This window comes from Hemitrygon akajei, chromosome 21 (assembly GCF_048418815.1).
Source record: "Hemitrygon akajei chromosome 21, sHemAka1.3, whole genome shotgun sequence".
Lineage (NCBI taxonomy): Eukaryota > Metazoa > Chordata > Chondrichthyes > Myliobatiformes > Dasyatidae > Hemitrygon > Hemitrygon akajei.
The window spans coordinates 68,043,098-68,054,902 of NC_133144.1; positions in this window are offsets into that span (position 1 = coordinate 68,043,098).

Consider the following 11,805-nt stretch of genomic DNA (forward strand, 5'->3'; position numbering starts at 1 on the left):
GGACATGCCCTCTTCTCATTGCTACCATCAGGAAGGAGGGACAGAAGATACACACACTCACCATTTTAGGAACAACTTCTTCCCCACTGACATTAGATTTCTGAATGAACATTAGCCCATAAACTCTATCTCACTTTTTTTTGCTCGCTATTTGGACTACTGCTTTCATTTTTATACATATATTTCTTGTTATAATTTACAGTATGTTTAAAGCATAGAAGTAAAACGATAAATGTCATGATAGATGTCAATGCTAATAAGCCTAATTCTGGTTCTGCTTCTGATTCTGACTGATTATTGAAGGGCTGGGGTGATGAAATGTCACAAGTGCTGTTCACTGCTGAGGCTTTTGTGCTAAACTCACCATGTACCAAATCACAAAGTATACATCTGTTGCCAGAATTAGAAAGGATCAGTTTAATTCAGGAAGTTATGACATTAATCAACACAAGGTAACTTGCCAATGAACAGAGAGCTCAAGGCATGGTCGCTTAATCTGCAGTTAAATTTATGAATGTGTTTTATCCTTGTAGCGTGGCTGATTAAACCATTAATTTAACAATTTGATTTACAAAGTATAAAGATTGTGCTGGATTACCGCTGATGTCAGAAACTTCTAATACTCTTCCAACTTGAACTCAGGATTCAGATTCTGTTCAGTCTTTCATGTTTACAGCCATCTGAATAATTTGTTATGCTTTTAAGTAGTCTGCACACTGGACTGGACACTACACCACTAGAAAGTGATTGTGACTGACTTAATGAATTATAAACTGTGATCAGTAAGACCTTGTGATTAATTAGCATTGCCATTGGTTTTTTATTTGCTCATGCACAAAGATACGGAGAAAAGCTTGTTTTGCTTATTGTTCATACCGATCAGATCATTCCACAGTGCATCGATGTAGAACAAAAGAATGACCTTAACAATATCAATACTCTCACTAGTTCTACCTCCTGCCTGATGATAGCAGCAAGAAGACAGAGTGGCCAGGGCCTGTACACGCTGAGTTTAGAAGAATGAGGGGCATCTCATTGAAATCTATGGAACATTGAAAGGTCTAGATAGAGTCGACGTGGAGAAGATGCTTCTTATAGTGGTGGAGTCTAGGACTAGAAGACACAGCCTCACAATAGAAGGACATCCCTTTAGAACAGAGATGCAGAGCAATTCCTTCAGCCAGGGGATAGTAAATCTGTGGAATTCAGTGCTGTGATGGCTGTGGCCCTGGAATCGGGAGCCCTGGAGGAAACCCATGTAGTTGTGGGGAGAATCCTTTGAGACAGTGGTGGGAATTGAACTGGATTGCTAGCACTGTAAACTGTTACATAACTGCTATGCTACGGTGCTGCTTGATCTTTTACCTCAGGACCACTCTGCTACACCAATTCCAATCTCTTAACTCACTTTGTACCAAAACCTCTGTTGCCCTCTATCTAGAATGTACTTGGTATCTGGACTGGCCCAGCCTCTTGGGTAGGAAATTCAAAGATTCTCTGTTCTCTGGCTGAAGAAGGTGGTGAATCTTCACAACTCACTATCCATTCTCCATCTTTCTCCTTCTCACTCTCCAACCCCTTATTTTTGGTCTGTTCTTGATTCTGGGGAGCATTACCCCTGATCAGTTTGTCTGGCCCTGTGGTGGGGGTGGTTTACAGATTGAGATGGAACAGTATTCGTGTTATCTTCATGCTCACTGCCAAAATGTGACATGGAGGGTCCTGGGTGGCACATCTCAGGCTACATCCACACTAGACCGGATAAGTTTGAAAACGCCGGTTTTGCGTAAAAACGATAGGCATCCACGCTATGCGTTTTTGAAAATATCTCTATCCACACTGAAACGGAGATTTTGGCGAATCTCCTCCTACTGGGCATGCGCAGGACACATCTACCGAAAACAAACGACATGTTTGGTGTCGAATCTCGCCATAGAAGTGCGCGTTTGTTCAGTTACAGACTAGAAAAACTTAAACGACGGACAGCTGTTGGCTCTCGCGCAGGAGGACTTAAAACTAAAAAAAACAAATACTGGAGCGTACGGAGGCAACCGACAGGGAGTTCACGGACAGATTGACCCGGCTGACAACGAACATTGAAAAACTGACGAACTCTGTTGCATTAATAAAGCACCTTGTTAAATGTATAAAACATGTCTGCATCAGTGTTATCTTGTATTTCCATACAATGTTACATTAGGCTGTTACACATCTATTGTCAGAGAAGTACTTGCATAAATAGGTAAACCACCTTCATACGAGCAAGGATAGAAAACAGGGCAAAGTGACTATAGTATACTTACTTATTTAGTAAGTTATGGGTCAAAGTATTTGGTGAGTACATTTCTAACTCTTCTGGCTTCAGTCTCATTGCTGTCTGTTCTGAAATTGTTAGGTTGCATTCAAGAAAACAATGAAATAGCGCGCTGCCGTCTGATAGCATTTTCAAAAGTCTCCGGTTACCCCGTCCACACTGATCTGCCCGAGCAGCGTTTTCAAAAATACCCACCCTGGAAAGCGTTTTTGAAAAGCTCCGGTTTCAGGAGACGAAAATGCCGTTTTAGTATGGACGGAGGATAAAAACGAAAAGAAAAAGCTTTGGTTACGGATTTATCCGGTGTAGTGTGGATGTAGCTTCAGAGTAATTAAGGGAGAGACCTATTGTCTTCTGGTCTACATCTAGTGAAAGATGCCCAGAGGGAAAGAAATGTCCTCTTCCCCGGAAGGGAAGTACTGTAAGGTGTCCAGTCTGTATGATTAGCAGCAGTCAGTTAGTGATCATCAATTGTATTAATCCTCTCAGCCTGAGGAGAAATCCCTTCACTTAACACTCCTGTCTGTTAAGACCACACCTTAGCCAGCTCAAGGGCTCTTCAATGTATACTGTTCATTTCTCACTTCTCAGAAGTAACAGCAGGTGCTGGCAGTTAGCAAATAAAGGTCATTTTCTCAATCTGTAATGTGACTCCATCGCTGAAGGTTGGAACTCCTGACTGACCCTCAGCAAGCGGCCTTGTGCAGAGACAGATTTCCTCTGAACATGTTCTAGGGCCTGCAACACAATGGCAAATTCAGGAAGTGCTGTCAAGCTGCATAGTTGTCCTACATTAATAATCTGCAGAAACCTGGTATTCATTATTGTTCTCCTCAATGATTTTCAAAGGAAATTAAATCATTCCCCATTATTAGCACACGAGACTCTGTGATATAATCTCTGCTACCTCCCATTAGGTTTTCTCTTTTAGTTATCCTGCCTGGTAACTGAAATTGAAGCAAAGGCCCCGTTTCTTGCTCAGATCAGATCCTCTCTGTCCTGATGGGGCCAGCTTCTTCCCCACTGCAATCGAACTCCTGAAACAGTCACCTGTCTCACATCCCCTTCCCAACGGTGCTCCCACATTCTCAAACCCGTAACAAGTTCAAGTTTATTGTCATTCAACCATACTCATATACCACCAAATGACACAATGTTCCTGTGGACCAAGGTTCACAACACAGTACATATAATTCACACGCATTCCTCCGGACCGGGGTGCACAACACAGTACATATAATTCACACGCATTCCTCCGGATCGGGGTGCACAACACAGTACATATAATTCACAGGCATTCCTCCGGATCGGGGTGCACAACACAGTACATATAACTCACACGCATTCCTCCGGATCGGGGTGCACAACACAGTACATATAATTCACACGCATTCCTCCGGATCGGGGTGCACAACACAGTACATATAATTCACACGCATTCCTCCGGACCGGGGTGCACAACACAGTACATATAACTCACACGCATTCCTCCGGACCGGGGTGCACAACACAGTACATATAATTCACACGCATTCCTCCCGACCGAGGTGCACAACACAGTACATATAACTCACACGCATTCCTCCGGATCGGGGTGCACAACACAGTACATATAACTCACACGCATTCCTCCGGATCGGGGTGCACAACACAGTACATATAACTCACACGCATTCCTCCGGACCGGGGTGCACAACACAGTACATATAATTCACACGCATTCCTCCAGACCGGGGTGCACAACACAGTACATATAATTCACACACATTCCTCCGGATCGGGGTGCACAACACAGTACATATAATTCACACGCATTCCTCCGGACCGGGTTGCACAACACAGTACATATAACTCACACGCATTCCTCCGGACCGGGGTGCACAACACAGTACATATAACTCACACGCATTCCTCCGGACTGGGGTGCACAACACAGTACATATAACTCACACGCATTCCTCCGGACCGGGGTGCACAACACAGTACATATAATTCACACGCATTCCTCCGGATTGGGGTGCACAACACAGTACATATAACTCACACGCATTCCTCCGGACCGGGGTGCACAACACAGTACATATAATTCACACGCATTCCTCCGGATTGGGGTGCACAACACAGTACATATAATTCACACGCATTCCTCCCGACCAAGGTGCACAACACAGTACATATAACTCACACGCATTCCTCCGGACCGGGGTGCACAACACAGTACATATAATTCACACGCATTCCTGCGGACTGGGGTGCACAACACAGTACATATAATTCACACGCATTCCTCCGGACCAGGGTGCACAACACAGTACATATAACTCACACGCATTCCTCCAGACTGGGGTGCACAACACAGTACATATAACTCACACGCATTCCTCTGGATCGGGGTGCACAACACAGTACATATAACTCACACGCATTCCTCCGGACCGGGGTGCACAACACAGTACATATAATTCACACGCATTCCTCCGGATCGGGGTGCACAACACAGTACATATAATTCACACGCATTCCTCCCGACCAAGGTGCACAACACAGTACATATAATTCACACGCATTCCTCCCGACCAAGGTGCACAACACAGTACATATAACTCACACGCATTCCTCTGGATCGGGGTGCACAACACAGTACATATAACTCACACGCATTCCTCCGGACCGGGGTGCACAACACAGTACATATAACTCACATGCATTCCTCCGGACCGGGGTGCACAACACAGTACATATAATTCACATGCGTTCCTCTGGATCAGGGTGCACAACACAGTACATATAATTCACACACAACACATGAAGTAATATTAACACAATAAATTAACAAATAATAAGGTGCATTTACGACACAAGTTGAAAAGTAAACAGTATAACATTACTGGGGCTTCACACGTGATGAGATCAGGTGGTGGCAGAGAGTTCAGTGATCTCACAGCCTGGGGGTAGAAGCTGTTTCCCAACCTAACAGTCTTTGCTTTAATGCTACGATATCTCCTGCCTGATAGTCAGAGGTCAAAGGTGTTGTTGAACAGAGGGGAGGGGATCATTGACAATGTTAAGGGCCCTGCATACACAGCGCTCCTGATAAGTATCTCTGATGGGTGGAAGAGAGACCCCGATGATCTTCTCAGCAGTACTTGCAATCCTTCATAGGGACTTGTGGCCAGTTGACTTGCAATTGCTATACCAGACAGTGATGCGGTTGGTCCATAGACCAAAAGAACATAAGACATCGGAGCAGAATTAGACCATTCTGCCCATCGAGTCTGTTCCTCCATTCCATCACGGCTGATTGATTTCCCTCTCCACCCCGTTCTCCTGCCATTTCACACCCTGGCTAATCAAGAACCCATCAACCTTGGCCTGAAATGCACCAGTGGCCTGGCCTCCCCCAGCCGCCTGTGCTCAGGGAACACTCACTAGTGGCCAATTCTGTCGTACGTTTGGATTATTTGCACCATTCTGCTGCTTTGCACTTGTCCTTGTATCGGTTATTGTAATTATTAGCACCGGGAACGTGTTTAACCACGGTCTGTATGGAGGTGTTGGATATAGCTGGATTGTAAACTCAGGCACTAGTCTCCCCACCTTTCAGGATATGTTCATTTCCGCAGTTTCAGATACTGACCCCTCTCTTTTCGGAAATAAGACATGTTTGTCCTGTCTAACCCTCTCAGTTATAATTATCTTTTTGTCTCAGATTATTAGAACACAGAAGGTGGAACAGTATGGTGCAGGACAGACGCTTCACCCCACTCTACGATCAGTCAAACACCTCCCTCCTCCATAGCCCTGCAATTTTATATCATCCATGCACCTTTCTAAGAGCTCCTTAATGTCGCAGTGCCTATGCCTGTACCACCAGGCCTGTTCCATGCACCCACCACCCGGTGTAAAATACCTACCTCTGACAACCCCCCTGTACTTTCCTTCAATCACCTTAAAATCAGGCCCCTTGCATTAGCCATTTCTGCCCTGGTTGCCTCTTGTCATCTTGTACACCTCTACTATGTCACTTCTCATCCTCCTTTGCTGCCAAGTGAAAACCCTTGCTCACTGAACCTATCCTCATAAACCAGGCAGCATCCTGGTAAATCCTGTCTGGTTTGTCACCTAAAGCAGTCGAAAGCTTCTATAGCTGTACCATGGAGAGCATTCCGACAGGCTGCATCACCGTCTGCCCTGTCTGGTATGGGGGCAACTACTACTCAGCAGTGGATGAAGTACAGAAAGTTGTAAAAATACTCAGATCCATCTTAGGTACTAGGCTCCATAGTGTCCAAGACATTTTCAAGGAGCAATGCCTCAGAAAGGAGATGCCCATTATTAACGGCCCCTTCACCCAGGATTTGCCCTCTTCTCATCACTACCATCAAGAAGAAAGTACAGAAGCCTGAAGGCACGCATTCAGGAAGAATTTCTTTCCCTCTGCCATCAGATTCCTAAATGGACATTAAATCCACGGGCACCATCTCACTTTTTAAATACATATTACTCCTGTTTTTGCACTATTTTAATCTATTTAATATTCATATATATATATTTGCTGGAATTGAATCACATTTCTCTCTCGGCTAGATTATGTATTGCATTGAACTGCTGCTGCTAAGTTAACAAATTCCACATCACATGTCGGTGATAATAAACCTGATTCTGATTCTATAATGAGACAACCAGAAATGAACGCAATTATCGTTCAATCCAAAGAGCCCTAGCTCTCTCAGCCTTTACTCTGTGCACTTAATTCAAGCAAGGAGTCTCACTGTACTCTGAGGATATAAGCCGAACTACCGTGACTGCGTTCATCTCACAACTGCAGCCTTCATCCTGGAGTGGACCACAGCATCCGCCACCAGCTCAGCTCCTTCACAGTCAGCTTTATTATCAGTGACACTTGTTGTCAAAGTTGATGTTTTGCAGTGGCAGTGCATTGCAATACATAAAAATTCTATAAGTTATAATAATGAATGTATAAAAGATAGTGCAAAAAAGAGCAGAATAGTGAAGTAGTATTAATGGGTTCATGGACCATTCAGAAATCTGATGGTGGAGGGGAAGAAGCTGTTCCTAAAATATTGAGTGTGGGCCTTCAGGCTCCTGTACCTCCTCCCTCATGGTAACAATGAAAAGGAGGGCATGTCCCGGGTAGTGAGGGTCCAAAATGATTGACGCTGCTTTCTTGAGACTCCGTCATTCAGTGTGAACCTGCGCAGGCCTGCCCACGCACATTCAATGGCAGTTCCCATCATGGCCTTCCATAAACCAGCCTGGCAGTGAGGGACAGCAAGGCAGTTTGAGGTCTGGGGGAGACCCTGCCCATGGCTGGCTCAGGTTCCTGTACTGCTGAGACCAAAGAAGCAATTCGTCACTTAGTCTCTGGGTTCAAAGGTGAAACTTGCTGATACTTATCATCTTTTGTTGCTGCTGTTTCACATATTTATATGACCACTTGTTTTGTTATAAAAGTATTGGTGACATTACACTGTCTTATGTGTGAAACATGCGCCTCACACTTCAAATCAACCTGTCAATCTTCCGGCCATGTCAGTCAGCGATTTGTGCCAATATAGTTCTTTGTGCCTGTGTGTGATGGATCGTAACTGCATGTGCAGTGTTTTTCACCTAGGCCCCAGTGGAATTTTGCTTCATTTAGCTGTACACGTGTATGGATGAATGACAATAACTTGAACTTGATATGGAGAAGTGAAGCAAATTGCATTGATATATTGAAAAAAGTGCTTTACTGACATGGAATGGAATAGAATGTGCTGCAAGATGAGACTATGTATGATGAAGGATGAGGGAGAATTGTAACATCTGTCCAGCTGTAAGCTCTCCATAACCAGTTCCCTCCAGGGGAGATGGACTACATGAGAGTGAAAATGGCTGGGCAGAGTGAAACAAACATAATCTGTAGGCTCTTCAGAATAACTAGTTAACAGATTCACTCTCTAGTAACACACACAAAACACTAGAGGAACTCAGCAGGTCAGGGAGCATCTACAAAATAAACCATTGACATTTTGAGCCAAGACCCTTCTCCGTCTAGTTCAGTTTAACACATGCCCAAATCTTGCATTTTAAAACTCCAGTCAGAATACAAGGACATTGGCTTAGAACAGAGACGAAGAGCAATTCCTCTAAACGGATGATGGTCAATCTGTAAAATTCATTGCCACAGGCGGTCGTGAAGGCCAAGTCATTGAATATATTTAATGTGAAGGATATGTTCTTGATTAGTAAGGGTGTTAAAAGTTATGGGGAGAAGGCATGAGAATTGGATTGAGAGAGATAATAAATCAGCCATGATTGAATGGTGGAACAGTCATGATGGGCCAAATGGCCTAATTCTGTTCCTACATCTTATGATCTTATGGAATAGCCAGTCATTAGTATGGAAAATTTCCTTCAATACAATGCTTTTCAATAAGCTGAATTTCCTAATTAATAATTTACAAATTTATTGTCACTTTAAATTCTGAGCACAAACTGTTTGCGTGATGAAGCCATTTGGCACACATTCACCACATATTCATGTACGATGAAATAAAGCAGGAACTTGACATTCTTATTCAAGCTCTCATTCATGCTCGGAATTTTGTGATGCTTAATTCCCTGTAAGTAGCCCAGGTTGTGTTCAGCATTAGCAAGTAAGTGTTCCAAGTGAATTTCCTCTCATCTATTACAAATGAGAGGAAAATTCCACCTCCAACCTGAAAGCACCTGATTCCCTCCTGCCTTGCACACACCCAGTGTATCACTATCCCAGTAACAAATTATTCAACATATTGAAGCCATCTTTTAAGCTAAATAAAGGTCTATCTGTCCAAACTTAGTCAGGTGGAAACTGAGATACAAGAATCAGTGTGGAAGAGTCAATGATCTTCGGAACAAGACCAACATCCCAGGAAAAGGTGAAGTTTCAATCTTCTATTTCAAGGATCAATTGCATTTGCCATTTGCAAAGGAACTTCTACACAACCTGCCACAGAGAATGTAAACCCTCTATCCTCAGACTATGTTCCAAAGGAAGATTTGTGCTTTTACTCTGACCCCTCATGTAGCAGGCATGTGTCGAAAGTTAAAATCGAGATGATGCAAAAGGTGCTTTTGTACACCATTACTTCCACCACAAACACATCTTCACTCTAGAGAGAGGAGAATATTTGCAGCTCCCCAACTAGAAAGCTGAGGAGGCTCATTCAAGGAATATATTCATGACAGAAGTCATGATTCAGAGATAATCACAGAATTAATGGAAATTGAATTAGTGCAGAAAAGTAGAACTGAGGTAAAGATCAGCATGAGGGGCCAAATGGGCCACTCCTCCTTCTGTTTCATCATCATCATAGCTTCATGACCATGATTATTCTTGGCAAACGGTTTGCCATTATCTTCTCCTGGGCAGTGACTATACAAGACTGGTGGCCCTACCATTATCAATACTCCTCAGAGATTGTCTGCCTGGCATCAGTGGTCGCATAACCAGAACTTGTGATATGCACCAGCTGCTCATATGACCATCCTGTGGCTTCATATGCCCCTGATCAGGGGGCTAAACAGGTGCTTCACCTTGCCCAAGGGTAACCTGGAGGCTAGCGGAGGGAAGGAGCACCTTACAAAGAAGCACCTCTTTTGGCAAAGCTGTTATCTTCACCCCATTAGCCAGCGTCTGTGTATTTTCTTCCAATATTTTTATGTTCTCCTTTCCTTGCTCCTGATCAGATGGCGTCCTTGGACATCGAATCACCAGGTATATTAAGTGGGACTTGCATATTTCATTGTCTATTTCATTCACAAAGTTTGTTTTTTCTCCTTTTTGGCACCTACTGATCAAGTCTTGCAAACAACAGGACAAGATAAAGATGATTAGCTTTTATCACCTGTACGAGGGGTGATTGATAAGTTTGTGGCCTAAGGTAGAAGGAGTCAATTTTAGAAATGTTAGCACATTTATATTTCAGCATAGTCCCCTCCTACATTTACACACTTAGTCCAGCGGTTGTGGAGCATATGGATCTTGGACCTCCAGAAAGTGTCCACAGCAGGGGTGATTGATAAGTTTGTGGCCCACGGTAGAAGGAGATGAGTTATACAGCTCTCATTACATGCACATGCAGTTCAACTCTTTGTGTGATGATGCAGAAAGTTTGAAGTTAATAACTCTTCCTTCTACCTTAGGCCACAAACTTATCAATCACCCCGATGCGTTATTAACTGATGAATTATTATCACTATAGACACATTCTGGAGGTCCAAGATCCGTATGCTCCACGACCGCTGGACTGTGTGTAACTGTAGGAGGGGACTATGTGAAAAATAAATGTCCTAGGCTTTCTAAAATTGACTGCTTCTACCTTAGGCCACGAACTTATCAATCACCCCTCCTATGTAGAAACATAGTGGAAGGCTTCATTTGTGTCATTGTCATTGCGATGTGCTGGGGGCAGCCGCAGAGTGCTGGGGGCAGCCGCAGAGTGCTGGGGGCAGCCGCAGAGTGGCATTGCACATCATGCCCACAGCATACTAACCCTAACCCATTCGTCTCGGCAACCTGAAGCCCACATGGTAACGGGTAGAATGTATAAACTCCTTACAGATGGCTGCACGAATTGAACTCTAATCAGTGGTCACTGCTGCTGTAAGCGATTGCACTAGCCACTAAACTGCCATGGCACCCTCCTGTTGTGGTAAACATCTTTTCCTTTACTCAGCCTGCAACCAACAAGCTGCGTCTTCTCTGAATATTCCTTTATGTTCTAAACAGACCACCCTCCACCCTCAGTCTCCCCTCCTTCTTGTCACTGCTCTGTTCCCATTGTGAATAACCTCAACCGGACCATGTATGATGGAAGAGCATCAACATCGCTCTGAGAGCATGGAAAATAGTCTGTGCACCTTCTCAAATACCAAGTGGCAGGCAGCTGCGTACAGACAGGAAAGATTAACATTTACTTTAAGAAGAACTCAGGGACAAATTGCAAAACAATTCTGCTTTTTACGCCCAGAGGCCACTTTATTAGGTACACATGTATACCTGCTCGTTTATGCAAATATCTAATAATCCAGTCGTGTGGCAGCAACTCAATGCATAAAAGCATGCAGACATGGTCAAGAGGTTCTGTTGTTGTTCAGACCAAACATCAGAGTGGGGAAGGAATGCAAGCTGAGTGACATTGACCATGTTGGTGCCGGTCAGGGTCGTTTAAGTATCTTCAAAACTACTGATCTCCTGGAACTTTCATGCGCAACAGTTTCTAGAGTTTGCAGAGAATGGTGTAAGAAACAAAAACATCCAGTCAGAAGCAGTTCTCTGGGCAGAAATGCCTTGTTAATGAGAGGAGAATGGCCAGACTGGTTCAAGCTGGACAAAGTGTGTGTATAACCACACATTACAATGGTGGTGTGCAGAAGAGCATCTCTGAATGCACAGTATGCTGAACTTTGAGGTGGATGGGCCATAGGAGCAGAAGACCATGAAC